The 17,594-nt window shown below is 38.1% G+C and overlaps 1 long non-coding RNA gene across 1 annotated transcript in view; it reads right to left on the bottom strand.

Moving 5' to 3' along the window:
- Positions 1–12,239: 12,239 nt before the first annotated feature.
- Positions 12,240–17,594, bottom strand: part of LOC127543007 (uncharacterized) — a 35,041-nt gene continuing 29,686 nt past the window's right edge. The window contains exon 2 of the long non-coding RNA XR_007949057.1: positions 12,240–15,955. This is a non-coding gene — a long non-coding RNA (uncharacterized LOC127543007). The remainder of the gene's footprint in view (positions 15,956–17,594) is intronic.

Here is a 17,594-nt window from a genome sequence, read left to right on the forward strand (position 1 = left end):
GCAAGCACAGACTCAACGGTTGTTGAATCAATGAATTGTACACATGTGAAATGTTCTTGCTGCCTCATAGGCTGAACTGTAATGCTTTCTCGAGTGCTTGGAGTCAGAAAGAACTGCATTCAAATCCTGATTCAGATATTCACATGTTGCATGACCCTGGCAAGTTCCTCTCTTCACCACTGGTGGCAAAAGGACTGGGCTAGAGCCCCACATCCCCATTGGGCTAAGTCTGGTATTATATAGAACCAGAACAAAAAAGCCCCCAAATCAGGATTGACTGGAGGTCAAGTGCAAGTTTTCCCCTGGGACAGTTGAAGCTTCTCTTACTGTTTATATTAAAAGCAGTTTACATTCTCTGTGGGATTGTAGGTCCCGCTCCCAGACCCTGTGCCCACCACACGCAGAGATAATTGAGGAGTTCCTAACTCAGGTAGGACAGCCAGAGCTTTTCCTCAGGGTGCTGATGAGTTCAGAAGGGGCTGAGTACTTGCAGTGTACTGAGAGAGAGATCTACCCTTTCCTACCCTTGCCTAGCCTCAAGGCAGCCTCCTGAATTTGGCAGCAGTCTTTTGGGAATCTCTGAATCCCTCGTGGGACCTGGAGTTAGGAATCCAGTTCAAACCCAGCCCTAGGCACTAATTAGCTACACCACCTTAGGCAAGGGCAAGTGAGAATGTTCCAAGTCAAGCACTCCTCCCTCTTTCTGCCTCCTCAGTAAGAGACAGCCCATCTGAAAGTCTCTGTAATCTTCCAGAGTTGCTTGGGGCACTACGGGGTTAAGTGACTTGACTGTGGTCTTGCTATTAATATGGGTCCAAAGCAGGACTTGAACTCGGAGCCTTCCTGACACTAAAGCTGGCCCTCTACCCTTACCTCAAGGAATCCCTCTCTTCCATGCAGACACAGTTCAAGCATCACGTCTACCATGAAACTTTTCTTGATTCCAGCTGCTAGTGGCCTTCTTCTCGGAACGCCTTGTATTTTGTTTTATTTGTATTTATTCTCTACATACTTTTCCGTGTTTTTGGTCTATTTAGAACATAAGCTTTTAGTGGTTTGGGACAGTGTTTGCGTCTCTCAAACTTAGCACAGCGCCTGTAATGCAGTAGATACTTAAGAAATGCTTGTTGATTACTTAATTAAAATTAATTTAAGTAATTAAATTACTTTTAAAAAAACTGCCTGGCTATGTGCTCAGCACATAGTAGGAGCTGAATCTATAGCTATGGAAAGAATTCATGAGTTGTAGATCTAATCTAGAGTAATTATTAATTATTATAATTATATCTTTTATTTTGTCTCAATCATAATATTCATCATCTATCACCATTATTTTATTTATCATAGCTAACTCATAGATTCTTTTGTACTTTAATTTGATACATGGTATGAGGTGTTGATCTCCATCAAATTTCTGCCAATCTACTTTCCACTTTTGCCATATATTTTTTAGTCAAGTGCTTAGCATAAATGGCCCGCTGGGCAAATGTCAGTCCAGCAATTTCAAAATGATGTGAATTTGCCCACAGACGTGGCTACAGGTGAGAGAGGGAGGCAGGTAGGAAGGGGGCTGCCTGCCTTTGAAAGGAGGAGGCCACAGCACCAGGGATGCTAAATCGAGAGAAGGAGCAGGATGTTGGGTGTTGGGGCCTGTGACATGATGGCCCGGACAGAATTGAGAGGAAGCTCATGTGAAGGACAGACAAGTGGAGACCTGACATGGCCACAGACACAAGAATAGAGGCAACACAGAGAGTGAGGAAAGACACAAGGTTCCTAAGTACGGATGGACAGGAGACAAACTTGCAGATGCAGACACATGGATCAGTGGGCAGAGGATGGCAAATGTTTCCTCTCTCAGTGATGGAGGTCTCAAGCCAAGCCCTGATCCTGAGACTGCAGAGGCGGGAGGAGTCACCCTGTCTTCCTTTTTTGTTAATTTTTCAGCTGATATTTCCTGTTCCTTACCTCACTGTATCCTCTGCCTTCCTTCTGCTCCTGCCTGAGAGCCAGGGCAGGTAATAAAATGGCGTTTTTTGTTTGAGGAAAAAAGTCAGAACAACTATATGGTACACAGAGGAAAAGACATTTGGAGCAGGACACATACTCTGACAACATTTCAGTTACTACAGACTTACTCTCTGGGGAAATGCATCTAGTCTTAGAACATTCGGAAGAAAAGATACTTGTGACTGGAGACACTGTCTCTGAGAACATACCGCTTACTGTCCCTCATTACTACAGTTTTACTATTTACTCCTGTAATTCATTCAATTTTTCCATTAAGAATTGGAATGCTATGTCATTTTGCACATATATATATTGACTATTGATATCATTTCACTGTATATGGTTGCTCTGAACTTTTAAATTTAGGATACTTTTGTTTCCCAGCTGTTTGTCCCTGGTCTACTATGGCACCTGTCTTCTGAATTTTCCATGTCCAGCCCCCACATATCTGCCTGCCAACATGTTTTTTTCCTTTTTGTTCCAGTCAGGTCCTCATGGGACTACTCTCAGAAGACATCTGTTCCTCTTCATGCTCCCACTTCTTTGTGCTCAGTCCCTATGTATCCTTGAACCAGGTGTTGGCTCCTTCCCCACATGTGTGCAACCCTCTGACTTACTTCTCTCCTGACCTCTTCCATATCCTTGGGTAAATTCACATTACATGAAAATTGTTTTATATAGAGATTTGGGAAACGGTTCACCTATGTAAATGAGAACTATCTGTATACTTTTTTCTTAGCTGTTATGTGGCAGCTTCATAAATATTGAACTATAAATCTGTGCCTTTGGCCCAGTAATACAGCTATTAAGTCTGTATCTCAAAGAGATAAAGAAAAGAGAAAAGAATCTATAGACTCTGTTTCTGTGATGGGCAAAGAAGCAGAAACCGACAGATGCCTGCTTATGGGAAATACCTGAACAAGTTATGCATAGTGAAGAATACTATTTTAAAAATTTTTTATTGATTTATTTTGTTAGCATTTTATTTTACAGCATGGGTTTTCTGTTCCTGAGAGTGCCTTGACATTGACCTTCAATCTGGTCGCAATGTAATGGCTGAATATAGGGCTTGTTTTATGTCTTCAGGTTAGTTGCTTAAAAGCAGTTTACAACAGAAAGGTAAATAAATTCCAACTTTACTTTTATTCTTTTTGAATTTGAAAATGATCTAAAAACTTTCCTTCTTGTAAAGTTCTGCCTTGTAATAATAAAAAATAATTCATATTTCCTTCCTGCAATGAGTCTATCTCAACTATAAATACAGTTTCTTAAGGATATCTTTAATCTACAATTAAGTTAAAATCAATTTCACAAAGAACCATTTTCTCTTTTTAAAATTCAGAGTTGTGGAACTATTTAAAATTATGGAACTTATTCTAATTCCTCCTGTATTCTTTTAAGTTTTTTAAAATTTTAACACTTTTTTGAATGTGCTGAATCTCTTTTTTACTGACTTATCTCCTTAAGATTATATGTTTAATAAAATCATTCTTAAATTTTAAAATACAACATTAAAATTAATTTATAGTCATTTTAAAATTCCCTTTTCATGATGTAACCGGATATATCAATTTTGATTTTCATTAAATTTTACAAAGTTTGTTGGTACCCTAAAAGTGCATTAAAATACTTGCTAAAAATAATCAGATTGATGAGTCAGGGTAGCAATTCCTAGTTTGAAATAAACATATGCCAAATTCACAATGGCCATTCTCTTTGCCAAAAGATAGGTTTATTTAGAAGAGGTTATAGACAAAATAAGAGATAAAATAGGCACCATGAATGGCAAATTTGAGATAGAGTTGGGACAACAATAGGGTTACCAAGAAAAGGAATTTGGAAGACTCTACCAGAGGAATATGCCATGAGGTCTGAATCTGCTACTGATGAGTAGGTTAGGTCCATAGAGGATTTTAGTGAACTAAAAAGTGTGAGTTAGAAGAAGGAGAAAGGCACAATTAAAGGGAAAGCACTCTGAGGAAGAGAGAATGGTTCATAGTGGGCTTAATCCCAAAAAGAACTTAGCAGAATTCTTCATCATAAGCAGATCTGTTATAAGGAAAATACAGCTTTAAGGGTTTCTCAGGAAAACCAGGGAGTTAAAATCAGGGACTCAGAAGGAAGGATCAAAAAGCCAAATGGAATACACCTGGTAGATGAGGTCCCAGAGCTGTCTAAAAGATATGCTAATCAATATCTCAAAGGTTATTTAAAGATTCCCAGAAGTTGGTGGATAGACAATGGAGATTGATAAAAAAAAATTTTCATTCTCACAATCACTTTATACCACAGGATAATCTGGGAATTGGTTATATTTGATAATAGCCAGATGGCCTTCTTCATGATGGGGAAGAGAGTAACTTCACATCATCCAGTATTGGAAATAGAGAAAAGAGAGACTCTTCTGAAAAGTCTATGAAAAATTTTGCTTTTTATATTCTTTTGTCTTTAGTTGATTTATCCAAAGCAGGAGAAAAAATGGAACAAAGAAATTCTTGGAAGCACCCTCTAGCATGGATTAGCACAAAACACAAATAAGGTATTACAGAGAACCCACTGTATCAGGTTAAGATTTCAAAGATATTTTCCAATTGTGTAAGGTCCCTTACTATCTGAAGCTAAGAACCCACTATTTATAAACTTAATTCTATTATTCACAAAATTGACATACATATAGAACATTTAAGACTTGACACCACATTAAAAACAAGTCTCAGTTTCTTCAAAATTATTTTAGATTTTAACAGGTTCTTGAGAGGATTTGGGAGAAATGATGGAGCAAGTAAAAAAATCTGGAATTTTCTGGATTTCCCCCACAAACAAGACAAAATTGCACTTCAGGGTGAATGTAGAGTGATAAAAAGAAACAAGACTTGGGGCAGAACAGTGGTCCTCCAGCATGAGAAGTAACATTGTAAGATTTTGTTTTCACAGTTGAAAAATTTCAGAGTCTCTTCATTGCCATGGTAGAAAAGAATGTGATTTAAGTTTTAATCCTTTAAGAGAGTACATGCACAGTTTACAGAAGCCAGAACCAGCAGTTATATTCTATAATCTCACTCTGTTTCCTCATCCCCTCCTCAGAATTTTCATTGGAGGAGGCCCTTCAAAAATCTAACATTTCATGAGGATACATGTACATCCTGACTGAAGAGAATTTAAAAATGTCTTAAGTCAACAGAAGTGGTTGAACACAAGTGTCCTGGGTTTATTCTTTGATCAAGCTAAAATTTTAATTAACTATGCTTAATAAGCTTCATGTATATTAACTTCTCCTCTCTTAAGCAGGAGATATTCACCATTTTTGAAAGTATAATAATATGGGAAGGGGAGAGGGAACATGGAAACATATCAAGGAATATATGTAGTGGAAGTGTCAATGAAGAAGGGACCCCAAAACTCTAAAACTCCTTGAAGGAGAGATTCTCTTTGGACCCTGTGTCTGTGAGACCCTGCCCAAGGAAAACAAGATAAACAGCTTTATTCTGTTATCTAGGTGGGACTAGCTGAGTCAGGAGTTGGAGATTCCAACCCTATTCAATTGAAGATTTTCTATTCCAACTCCAGTTCTACCCACCAGCCTCATTGGGAGGGGGAGCAGGCCTCAGCTGTAGCCAAAGGCTTCTATTATAAAAACAGCAATTTTAAACCCAATCTTTGCAGAGGAGCTAACATGCCATCCTTGGCATAACAGCAAAACTCTGCCCACTGGCATGATATTGTCTTCCAGCGTTACCCTCTCTATCTCCCTCACCTATATCCCTAATGAGACTTTATGCCTCTCTGTTGGGATTTTTCTACTAGAAACTTTACTTCTATGCCAGGACTCCTCCACTATTTTACTCTCCTGTCAGGACCTTACTTTATATCTCTCTGTCAGGACTTTGGAATTCAGCCTTTCTATTCATTCATAGCAAAGGCTGACTTCCTAATGCTTATAATAAACCTCTTTTACTAATCTAGGTTTTGGGGTTCGTAAATCCCTTTATGAAGGATCTCTGTCCTGCCAGAAGGGGGGTTCCCACAACTCCCTACCCATGTGCCGAATCCCAAGGGGTATAGGGGAGCCAAACCCCTTCATTTGGCTCCCTGACCACCCTAAATCTAGACCTCATCCTCATGAAATGTTAGATTTTTGAAGGGCCTCCTCCAATGAAAATTCTGAGGAGGGGATGAGGAAACAGAGTGAGATTATAGAATATAACTGCTGGTTCTGGCTTCTGTAAACTGTGCATGTACTCTCTTAAAGGATTATCACCACCAGCTGCTTGCAAGAAATGAAATAAAGCCTTTCTTCACCCACTCCAAAAATCTGGGTCTGAAGTTTTAATTTCTAAGATCCAGAGACAACCAAGAAAAATCCAAAGAAAGATACCAAGACAAAGCTTTGGCCCTTATGAAGTATAATTACCTTTAGGCTAGTTTAACTGACTGATATAGCATGTGGCAAGCCTCCTTGGAGATAGGTGGGTTGGGAGATAGCTTCTATTCAAGACACAGGAATTTTCACTTCTTGGATAGTGTGAGGAGTCAGGGGTCTGAATAAGGTAAGATGGGGGGAACTTCTGCTTTTAACGTAGGTCAGGTTCAGCTCTGCTACCAAGATGTGGTCCTGGGCAAAAGAGAACCAGCACACACCTAGTGAGTGCAGAAGCAATGGGCATGGATGTTGCTGATTGTGCATACCTACAGGAGAGTCGGGTTTTTAATTAGTTCCTGGCCAGAGGAAAGAATTGAAAGGAGAACAATGAAAAACAAAAAACAATGAAAAACAAAAACAACAATAAGTTTGTGAAAAGAAAGCCAATCAATTAGAAAAGTAGATTCAGAATCTCAAGGAAGAAAATTACTCCTTGAAAATTAGAATTGGGCAAGGGGAAACCAGTGAAGATATAGGAGACCAGAAAATAACAAAACAAAATATAAAGAATAAAAAAGATGAGAATATTGAGACATTTTATAAGAAAATAAAACTAATCTGGGTAACATGTTGATCAAGAAGAAAAGACAAAATAATCTATCTGAAAACTATGATCAAAAAAAGAATCTTGATACAATAATAGAAGAAATAATTAAATAATATTATCTTGAAGTATTATAACAAGACTGGAAAGTATTAAAAAATCCATCAATCACAACCTAAAAGTGATCCTACCAAAGAAAAAAACCTACATCAATATCATAGCCAAATTTCAAAACTACCAGGTCAAGGAGAAAATTTTGTACATAACAAGAAAAACAAAACAATTCAAATATGGCAGAGCCACAATTCCAATCACACAAGACCTAGTAAACACACATCTTGGAACAGTATATATTCAAAGCCAAAAAACTGGGCTTTTATTCAAAAATATTATACGCAGCAAAGTTAAGTATAATCCTGAATGAAAAAGGGATATTCAATGAGTTGTCAGACTTTCAGGATTTTGTAGCAAAAAAATTTTAACTTAATAGTAAATTTGGCATACAAGATCCAAGAGAAATATAAGGTAAGTGGCAGTGGGTTTATGTTTTACATGTGAAATTGTAAACCATATATCTAAGACTGTCATTAGTAGTTGGATAGTCTGAAAGAGAGATTGGGGTAGAGCTGAATAACGATGTGATTTTAAAAAGCAAAACCATGTAGGAAAAGGTAAAATATTTAATTATCTTATCCAAATGCAATATGAAGAACTGACAAAAAGGAATGAGATTAATCACAAGGACTGGCAGTTTTCGAATCTTACTCATCAAGAATGGATTGAAAAAAGAATACTACATACATATGTACATATATACAGACACACAAATACACACACACACATATATATGTATAAAAATCTTCTAAATTTAGAAAGAACTAAGAGGGTAAAGGGATAGAATAAAAGGGGGTTTTAGAAGGATGTATGGATAAATGGGAATAGGATATAGAAAAAAAATCTATGTTCGGAAGCTTATAAAAGTCTTTTAAATTCAGATAGAAACAACACAGTGAGGGGAAAAAGTAAAAGAGAATAAAAGAAGAATCCTTGAAGGTAGGTCAAGTAACAGGAAGGCAAGGTAGCATGTAGAAGTAAAGCAGAGGAGTTGGAGGGACATGAAATGAAGAGATACACATTAACCCAAAATAAAGATCAGTAATAGAATTTATTATGTGAAAAATGGCAGGGGTAATGATCATGATCTCAGAAAAAGTTAAAGCTAAAATAGATTTAATCAAAAGAGAAAAAATAGACTTTTTTCTAACTATTTTATAATCATCATGTATTATATCCTAATTTGATGGCATAACATTAAAAGTATTAATTTTAGTAGCCCTGACATTTCAATGTTATTGGCATGGCCTAATCATGAATCCTGAATATTCTTCCAGGTATTTGGATTGTTCTTTATTTCCTTTTTATAAAAATGTATATTTTTATTTATTTCTCAGTTGAAGACAATAAATATTAAAATGGATTTTTAAAAAATTTTATGTTCAAAACCTCTACAGGCAACTTGTAGGTAGTTTCCTCTCCCAGATGTATCCTTTGAACACTGGCAGAAAGACATCTTTCACTTGCTTTGCTATGATTTGTATGGTTTCCAAATGGGTTTAAGTATTGCCCTCTTGTACTATCACAGCCTCTGGAGTAGAAAAACTCTTAAAAAGAGAAGTCCATTATTGGGGGTTCCTAAAGAAATACATAGTAATAGAAGTAGCCATTTCAGAGGAGATTCATTAGCTATCCTAGCTAATTATTCAACATCTCCATTTCATCTATCATCCCCAGTCATCAAGGATGATGGAAAGAGTTAATGGGATACTTAAAACCTCACTTTCTAAATTCTCTGAATAGCTGGGTGTCTCTTGGCCTAAAGCCCTTCTTTCAGACCTGTAAAGCCTTAGATTTGGACCATTTGGTTTCCATGAGCTCAGTCATTTGAAATAGTAACAGCATGTCCAATGCCATTGTACCCATAGGTGGGAAGCATAATAGCTACGGGTTCCTGCCTACAATACTATATTGGGTTGGCTCAGAAAATGTCAGAAATTTACCAACTTGCCTCAGAGTCCTGTTCTTTGGAGATTCCAACAGAGTCACAGCCCTTAATCCAAGCTCATGTCTGGGTTGACTGGAAAAGCCACATCCATTTTTGAAAACACTCATTGGAACCGTGGTGGAAAGGTCCCTTTGAAGTCCTATTCACCACCTCTACTCCACTACACCTCTACTCCACATCCCCAGAGATTGGAGTCCTGGATCCACCTGTTACATCTCTAAAGGGCAGAACTGCCCACGTGGATTGCATAATTTACACATGATTTGACACTGAACAAAGCAGCCAACAGCTGAGGCAGACAGCTGTTCACAAGTTCCCAGGCCGAGAAGCAGCTGACAGTAGATACAGACCACTAACTTAAGAAACCAGATGTGATCTGAAGGTTGCAGCTATTTACTCTCTGAATGAAGACTTTTTTTTTCCTGCTATTATAATAGTTTCTGGCCTCTCATTTTTAAAATTTTTTATTTTATTAAAGCTTTTTATTTTCAAAACATTGCATAGATAATTTTTAGCACTCACCTTTGCAAAACCTTGTGTTCCAAATTTCCAAAATCTCCCTTCTCTAGATGGCAAATAATCCAATACATATTAAACATGTGCAATTCTTCTATACATATTTCTACAATTTTCATGCTGCACAAAAAAAAAAAAAAAACAGATCAAAGGGAAAAAATGAGAAAGAAAACAAAATGCAAGCAAACAACAACAAAAATACTATGTTGTGATCCACACTCAGTTCCACAGACCTCTTTCTGGCTGCAGAAGGATCTCTTTCATCATAAGACCATTGGAACTGGTCTGAATCATCTCATTTTTTTTTTATTTCATAGCTTTTTATTTAGAAGTTATATGTATGGGTAATTTTACAACATTGACAATTGCCAAACCTTTTGTTCCAATTTTTCCCCACCTTCCCCCCACCCTCTCCCCTAGATGGCAAGATGACCAGTACATGTTAAGTATGTTAAAGTATAAATTAGATACACAATAAGTAAACATGTCCAAACCGCTATTTTGCTGTACAAAAAGAATCGGATGCTGAAATATTATACAATTAGCCTATGAAGGAAATCAAAAATGCAGGTGTGCAAAAATAGAGGGATTGGGAATTCAATGTGATGGTTTTTAGTCATCTCCCAGAGTTCTTTCGCTGGTTCAGTTCATGACTGCTCCACTGCAACTGATTTGGGTCATCTCATTGCTGAAGATGGCCAGGTCCATCAGAATTGAGCATCATATAGTATTGTTGTTGAAGTATATGATGATCTCCTGGTCCTGGTCATTTCACTCAGCATCAGTTCCTGTAAGTCTCTTCAGGCCTTTCTGAAATCCTCCTGCTGGTCATTTCTTACCGAGCAATAATATCTCATAACATTCATATACCACAATTCATAAAGTCATTCTCTAATTGATGGGCATCCATTCAGTTTCCAGTTCCTTACCATTATAGAAAGGGCTGCCACAAACATTTTTGCACATGTGGGTCCCTTTTTATCTTTTATGATCTCTTTGGGACATAAGTCGAACAGAAACACTGCTGTATCAAAGGGCATGCACAATTTGATAGCCCTTTAGGCATAGTTCCAAATTGCTCTCTAGAATGGCTGGATTGTTCACAGCTCCACCAGCAATGTATCAGTGTCCCTGTTTTCCCACATCCCCTCCAACATTCAGCATTATCTTGCCCTGTCATTCTGGCCAATCTTCAGAGTGTGTAGTGCTTAGAGCAGAGTTGTCTTAATCTGCATTTCTCTGATCAATAGTGTTAGAGAACTTTTTTATATAGTTAGAAATGATTTCAATTTCTTCACATGAAAATTGTTCATATCATTCGACCATTTATCAATTGCAAGATGGCTTGAATTTTTATAAATTTGATTCACTTTTCTATATATTTGAGAAATGAGGCCTTTATCAGAACCCTTGAGTATAAAAATGGTTTCCCAGTTTAAATAGCTCCCATTTCTAATCTTGCATGCATTGGTTTTGTTTGTATAAAAATCTTTTAACTTAATACAATCAAAATTTCCATTTTTCATTTCCAGAATGTACTCCAGTTCTTCTTTGGCCACAGGATTCCTTCCTTCACCAATCTCAGATGGTCACTTATTTTTCAAAATGCTTATTCTACTCCTTAATTCTTTCCTCTAGTCAAGAGGACTACTCCCAAACCACTCTCATTATGCTGCCTACAATAAAATGCTTCTCAAAAACACTCAGTTTAAATGACTGTTGGGCTTGTTACTCAAGCCTCTTGAAGCTTCAGTCTCAGCTGCCCCATTAGAAGCCTGGATCATGACCCCAATGGGAGGGTTCTATTTTACTCTCCTCCTAGACAGCCTGCTCCCCCAAACCCTGCCCCATTCTTGGCTGAGAATCCAGCCAGTGCTTTAGGAGCAGCAGCTTATGAAAAGGAAGCAGCTGGTGTCTTCTACTGTTATTTCTGTCCCCATTGTCATAACACCACCATGGTCCAGGTAGCTTGGGGCAGAGGGACATGCTAACCAAGAAAGTAGAACTTACATGCAGGGTTGGGGTCCCTAGTACATCAAACTCTTACCTACAAGATCCTTTCCACTGGGGAGTATCTTCAGCAACTCAGGCTCCACTTTGTGTCCTGGGCACAAACCACCTAGACCCCCTGGGTCCCTAAGTCACATGCAATGTACTTTTGCCTTCATTCTAAAGTCCTGGTGGGTTGTTCCCCTAAAGGCCTCACGTGGCCAGCTTCTGTGGCCCCGGCTTTTCTAGGACACTTTAAGTGCTTTCTCTAACAAGTGGAGTGCAGGAACCTCCCCCACCAAACCAGGCATCACACCTCTGAGCCTGGTCCCCAGGAAAGGTCATGGCCAAGTCTTCTATTTCCAGGTCAGTGTAGGATTCCCAGAATGCCCTTTGTTTCCTTACAGTGACCCAGCTAAGTACCCATGCCTGGAAGCACTCTACTCCATGAGTTTAACCCCCTGGGAATTGTTCTCTTACACCAGCGCCTTTGCCTTTGACCTGCCCCAGTGCACAGGACTACTCTTCTTATGTGGCTCCACTCTGTCCCAGCCTTCCTCTCTTTTGGGAAGGCCTCTGCACTCTTGTTCACACCATGCCCAAATTATCCCCATTTCCAGGGAAATGATGGGGGAAAGGAGTCATAAAAGTAGCGAGTCATCTAGAAAGAAGTCACAGGCTCAGGCGGTCTTAGAGTCAAGGAGCAAAAAGCTTTATTGATGCCAGAAGGCAGGCAAAGTTCTTAGAGGGATTCACATTTCACAAGGGTGGGATCTTTTATGGGAAAGGACTCAAAGTGGGGCTACGCCAAAGATGTTGGAGAGCTGGGGCCTGAGGTGTGGTCGTGTCCCTGAAGATTCAACCATCTCTAACTCAAGCAAAGGCATTTATTTGGGCATTTGTTTGTTATGGGGTGATGCACCCTACCAGCTTCCTACCTAAGAAAGAGCAGTAGAGTGAGGTGAGAGTTAATATAGAGAAAGAAAAGTAAGTTTAAAAAAATAGGAGTATTGGGCAGAGCAGGGAAATTGGATGATCTCAGGACATTCTGCATAACTTTGGACAATTTCATATAAGGTATGCATGGGAAATGTCCCTGTGACTGGAGTATGGTATGCATGAAAAAAATGTAAAAATCCCTTTTATTCTGGGGCTGGGGCAGCAGCTAGATATTCATGGAAAAAGTAAAGGATCTCTTTGGTCCAGTGAAGTTCCTGAGAACAAGTGACAGGATTATTGGGCTGGGGCAGTTACTATAACCATCGCAAAGGGTATACATTTATTCCCCTCTCAAAGAACAGGGCCCAAATTTATTTGGGGCTAGGGATGGAGGTCTCTTCTGCCACAACTGCTTCAGACTGATAACAGTAGAGATGGATGGGAATTGCACCCAAGCAGCATGCAAAGGTGAGCTGCCCCTTGCAGAGGCTGAGGTATGCAGTGATATCCCTCCTGCAAGGCCATGTGAAAAATGATTGAGGTGAGACTGAAAGACACAAATCTTATTAAAATGCAATGTCTACATATCAAAAGCAAAATAACAATTAGGAAAGTATCACGAGAGAGGACAGTAGATCCCCAGGAGCTTGTCCCCAACCCTTTGAAAGGAGCTTCTGATGAAGTTCAGTCACACAATTGGCCTCCTAAGAAGTGGATCAGCTGTAATTCAACCTGGTGGGAGGTGTTGGTGTAAACAAGATAGCCATTATTGGCCAGAGAACAGACACCCCCTTTAAAGGCAAGGAGGTAGTCTAAAGCAGTGCAGTTGTCTAGGATTGCACTGGCCAAAAACTCAAGGGACATTTACAGATCTTCGAGGGACTAAGAGTTGACCTGAGTGAGTTCTTCCAGTGCCTTGATAAAATTAGCAATGACATCATTAAGTTCTAAATAATCAAGGTATGGGACAAAGATAGTGCTCACTCTTCCCCAAAAGTCATTAAAAAATAGCCATGGTGCTGAGTCTATGAGATGGACAGTGGGTGGAGGGTAGATTGATTTGGAAGGGCTGACAGGTGGGCATTAATGGAGCCACCCCTCCTCCCCTCGAATACCTCTGTGTCTATTCTTCCTCGGCATCTCATTTGCCCACCATAGTGCCCATCACTATTTTTTCCTCAACTGTGCCCCAATCTTTCTTTTGAGATACCATATTAGTGATGTCAATTTTAAACATATGGTTTATATTTCCCACTTAAAAATAAAATAAAATAATTTGTCCATGTTGAGTTCCTTGAAATTTATCTTTGATATTGGCTCTTATATGTTAAATTTTCTATTGTTTCTATTTTAACTTTCCTATTGTTTGGGTTTAGTTGATAGAAAGTCCTGAAAATCTGCATTTAATTGGATGTTCATTTTTCTCATTCAATATTATGAATAATTTTGCTGGATATGATTTTTTTTTTCTGTAGGCCCTGGTCCTGCTTCAATCTCAGCAGTGACAGCACTGGGAAGAGAATTTCCTATGAATAGGGGGCCAGTCAACCATCTCCACCACCTGCTCCTTCTGGGGCAGCCAAGCTAAGCCAACTAAAGCAGTTAAGCACCTCAAGGGAAATATTTGAGGTAGCAGGTGCTCAGCCTCCTCTTACTACTATCATTGGAACTAAGAGATTGTTGCATTAACTGAAAGTTTGCCAGCACTGTACACAAATCTTCAGAGGTGCTCAGGGAGAGCTCAGCTGTCTTTGTTCACATAATTTGCCCCAAACTTGACAGAGATAAGGGACACTAACAGCCACCTAAAACAACCTACACATAAAAGCAATTTCCAGAATAATTCCCCCAGAGAAATGGTCTTCCAGTACTTCCTTGCTTCCCTTTAAGGAAAGGGAGCCTATGACTTCAAGGTATCCCATTGCACTTTGGAAAAAATTCTCATTTTTTAGGAAGTTTTTCCTAATTCCATGCTTAAATAAGTCTCTTTATAACTTCCAAATATTGCTCACCATTCTCACTCATAATACTCGATTCCCATGCCAGACTTTTGTAAATGGGACTTGTTTTTCCAGGTTTGTCCAAGACTCTTTATTCAGGCATTTCTTATGTTGCAATAATATTCCATTATACTTATATATAATAATTTATTTAGGCATTCTGCCAATTGAGGGGGCACCCCATTGGTCTTCACTTTATTAGTACTATTACAAAAAAATCTGTTACAGTATTTTTGTGCACTTGAGTCTTCTCCCTCTTTTTGATCTTATTGGAGTATAGCCCTCATGGTAGGTCAGAAGGCACATTCAGTTTAATGCTTTTGAAACATAATTTATATTGATTTTCAAAATTGCTGAAGCAGTGGCAAAATCTGTTTATTAGTGGGCCTGTTTTTTTTCCAGTACCTCCAACAAATTTTTTTTATCTTTGTCATCAGTTCTTAAAGGGCAATAAGCAGCTCTCTTAACAATTGATTTTCTTATCTTCAGTAGCGATGTCCTATTATTCATACTGTAAACTTGTAAACTTAAAGTTGCTTTAATTTACATTTCCCTTAATTGTTAATAATTTCAAGATGTTCCATATGTTGTTGTATTACATAGATTTCTTGCTCTGAAAATCACTTGTGCATATACTTTGACTATTAGTTAAGGAATTTCTCTTATGATTATATATAAGAATTGGTTCTCTATCTACCTTTCATAACAAAGAAACTTTTTGCATGTTTTCTGTTGCAGCATAACAAAAATGACAAGAAATGGAAAGTCAAATTTGAAGGGGATATAAAAAGATGGGGACACAAATACATTATGGGTGGATCTGAGAAATAGCACAATCATTTTGGAAAGTAATTTGGAATTATGTAAGGAAAATAACAAAACTTTTATAGTCTTTAAAACAAGGGCTCCATTACTAGGAAGGCCATTAATAAGCCATTCATAATAAAAGAAAGCCATTGATAAGAGAAAAAGGTCTCATATACTCCAAAATATTTTTAAGAGTACTTTTGCTGACAGTTATGAATTAGGAACAAAGTAGATGCTCATCAACTGGGGAATGATTGCTAAACAAGTTATGGAACATGGATAATATAATACTATGATTTAAGAAATTATGGGAGAGGTGAGTACAGGGAAGTATGGAAAATTCTTTGTGATCTGATACAAAGTGAAGTAGGCAGAGCCAGGAAAACAGTATACATACACAGTGCCTAAGACAATTTAAATGTTAAAGAATGATACAACAAAAAATTAAAAGAATCTGGAACAAAAGAAAACATCAGATGATGCTATCAACTTACCTCATCCAAAAGATGAGAGATCCACAGATGTTAGACCTTGCACACCTTTCCAAAAAAGTATTTATCAGTTCTGCTTAGTTTTCTTTTCCTTTCCAAGGGGGGGAAAAAAAAAAACCTGTTTGTTACGTGGGATGTCTTTTGAGGCTGGGAAGAAGGAAGGATCCTTGGAATACCCTGTTGATGTAAAAAAAAAAAAAAAAAGAAAAGAAAACATCAATAAAAATGTTTAAAAAGAGGTCAACTGTGTCAAGGGTAATAACAGAGGGAAAAGGAAGAAAGAAAGCATTCTGGGTTACTATACTACAGATAAGTAATTATAAAAAACAGTTTTTGTTCTTTAATCTTGTGCTAATTTGTGGTTTTCCAAGCAAAGATACTGGAGTTGTTTGCAGTTTCCTTCTGCAGTTCATTTGACACATGAGGAATTGAAAGCTACAGGGTTAAGAGATATGCTAAGGGTAACTTAGTGAGCTGGTAAGTATCTGAGACCAGATTTCAACTCAAGAAATGACTCTTCCTGATTTCAGGTCCAGTGAGAAACTACCTGCCTGGAAAATACTTGGAATTTATTAAAAGTTGAAAGGTTGATGTGTAGAGTCAAGACAATGAACTAAAAGTAGGGCTTCTTCAGAGCTCCCTCATAGACTCCTGCAAATATCTTTAAATAAGGACTCTATACAAATTTTAGAGTAACAGAACCCACAAAAAAGATGGAATAAGACAATTTTTAAACATACAATGTAGAATCTGATAAGGAAAAGTCTGTTTCACTAGGGTGAGAGAGAGCTCAGTTGAGCTCAGACTGAAGCAAGAATATCAGGTACCAGCAAGCCAGGAGCAGGCATCTGGCTACTGAATCAATGATAGTAGTAACAGTTTCCAGAGCTTTCAGCCCAACATACAGTTTGGATATTGGAAAATGGATCAGAAGGAGCTTATAGGGGTCTTTTTTCAGGGCCAGAAGCCAAACTGTTATATTGTCTGCACTTAGATTTGGACCTCAGTCTTGGGTTAGTCTCAGTGGCAGAGGGAGCACTAGCACAGCAAATCTTGTGGTTGCAAGGGAAAAGGAATTCTGGTCACAGTTCCAGGGTAGAAGAGAATGCTTGTGGTCACTCACAAACAAGTGCACTTTACAGGAAAACACATCTCTTTAGATCATACCCTCTTGGAAGAATCAAAAACTTGTAGGCCTCCAGAATTATCTCTGAAAACAGTTGCACAGAAAACCTGAAGCATGGGACACTGTTCTCTCCACTTGGGAATCAGAACCCCATTACAGCATAGAGGGAAAAGTCAAGAAATAAGCTAGAAAATGAGCAGAAAAAAATTCCGACCCTAGAAAGATACCATGGTGACAAGGAAGATCAAAACACACACCCAGAAAAAGACAACAAAATCAAAATTTCTATATCCAAAGCCTCAAAGGAAAAAAAAAATGATCTCAGTCCATGGAAGAGAAAAAAAAGATTTTAAAAATTAAGTAAGAAAATTTGAAGAAAAATTGGGAAGATAAATGAGAATGATGCAAAAAAAAGATGAAAAAATAGTCAACAGCTTGTTAAAGGAGGCACCAACAAATACTGAAGAAAATAACAAATACAGAGTAGGCCAAATGGCATTAGAATCACCAAAAATTCAATGAAGAAAAGAATTCTCTGAAAAACAGAATTGCCCAAATGGAAAAGGATATTAAAAATTCACTGAGGAAAAGAACTCACTAAAAAAGTAGATCTGACCAAATTGAAAAAAAAGTTACAAAAGCTCACTGAAGAAAATATTCCTTCAAAAGTTAGAATTGACGTGGAAGGAA

This window comes from Antechinus flavipes, chromosome X (genome assembly GCF_016432865.1).
Source record: "Antechinus flavipes isolate AdamAnt ecotype Samford, QLD, Australia chromosome X, AdamAnt_v2, whole genome shotgun sequence".
Taxonomy (NCBI): Eukaryota; Metazoa; Chordata; class Mammalia; order Dasyuromorphia; family Dasyuridae; genus Antechinus; species Antechinus flavipes.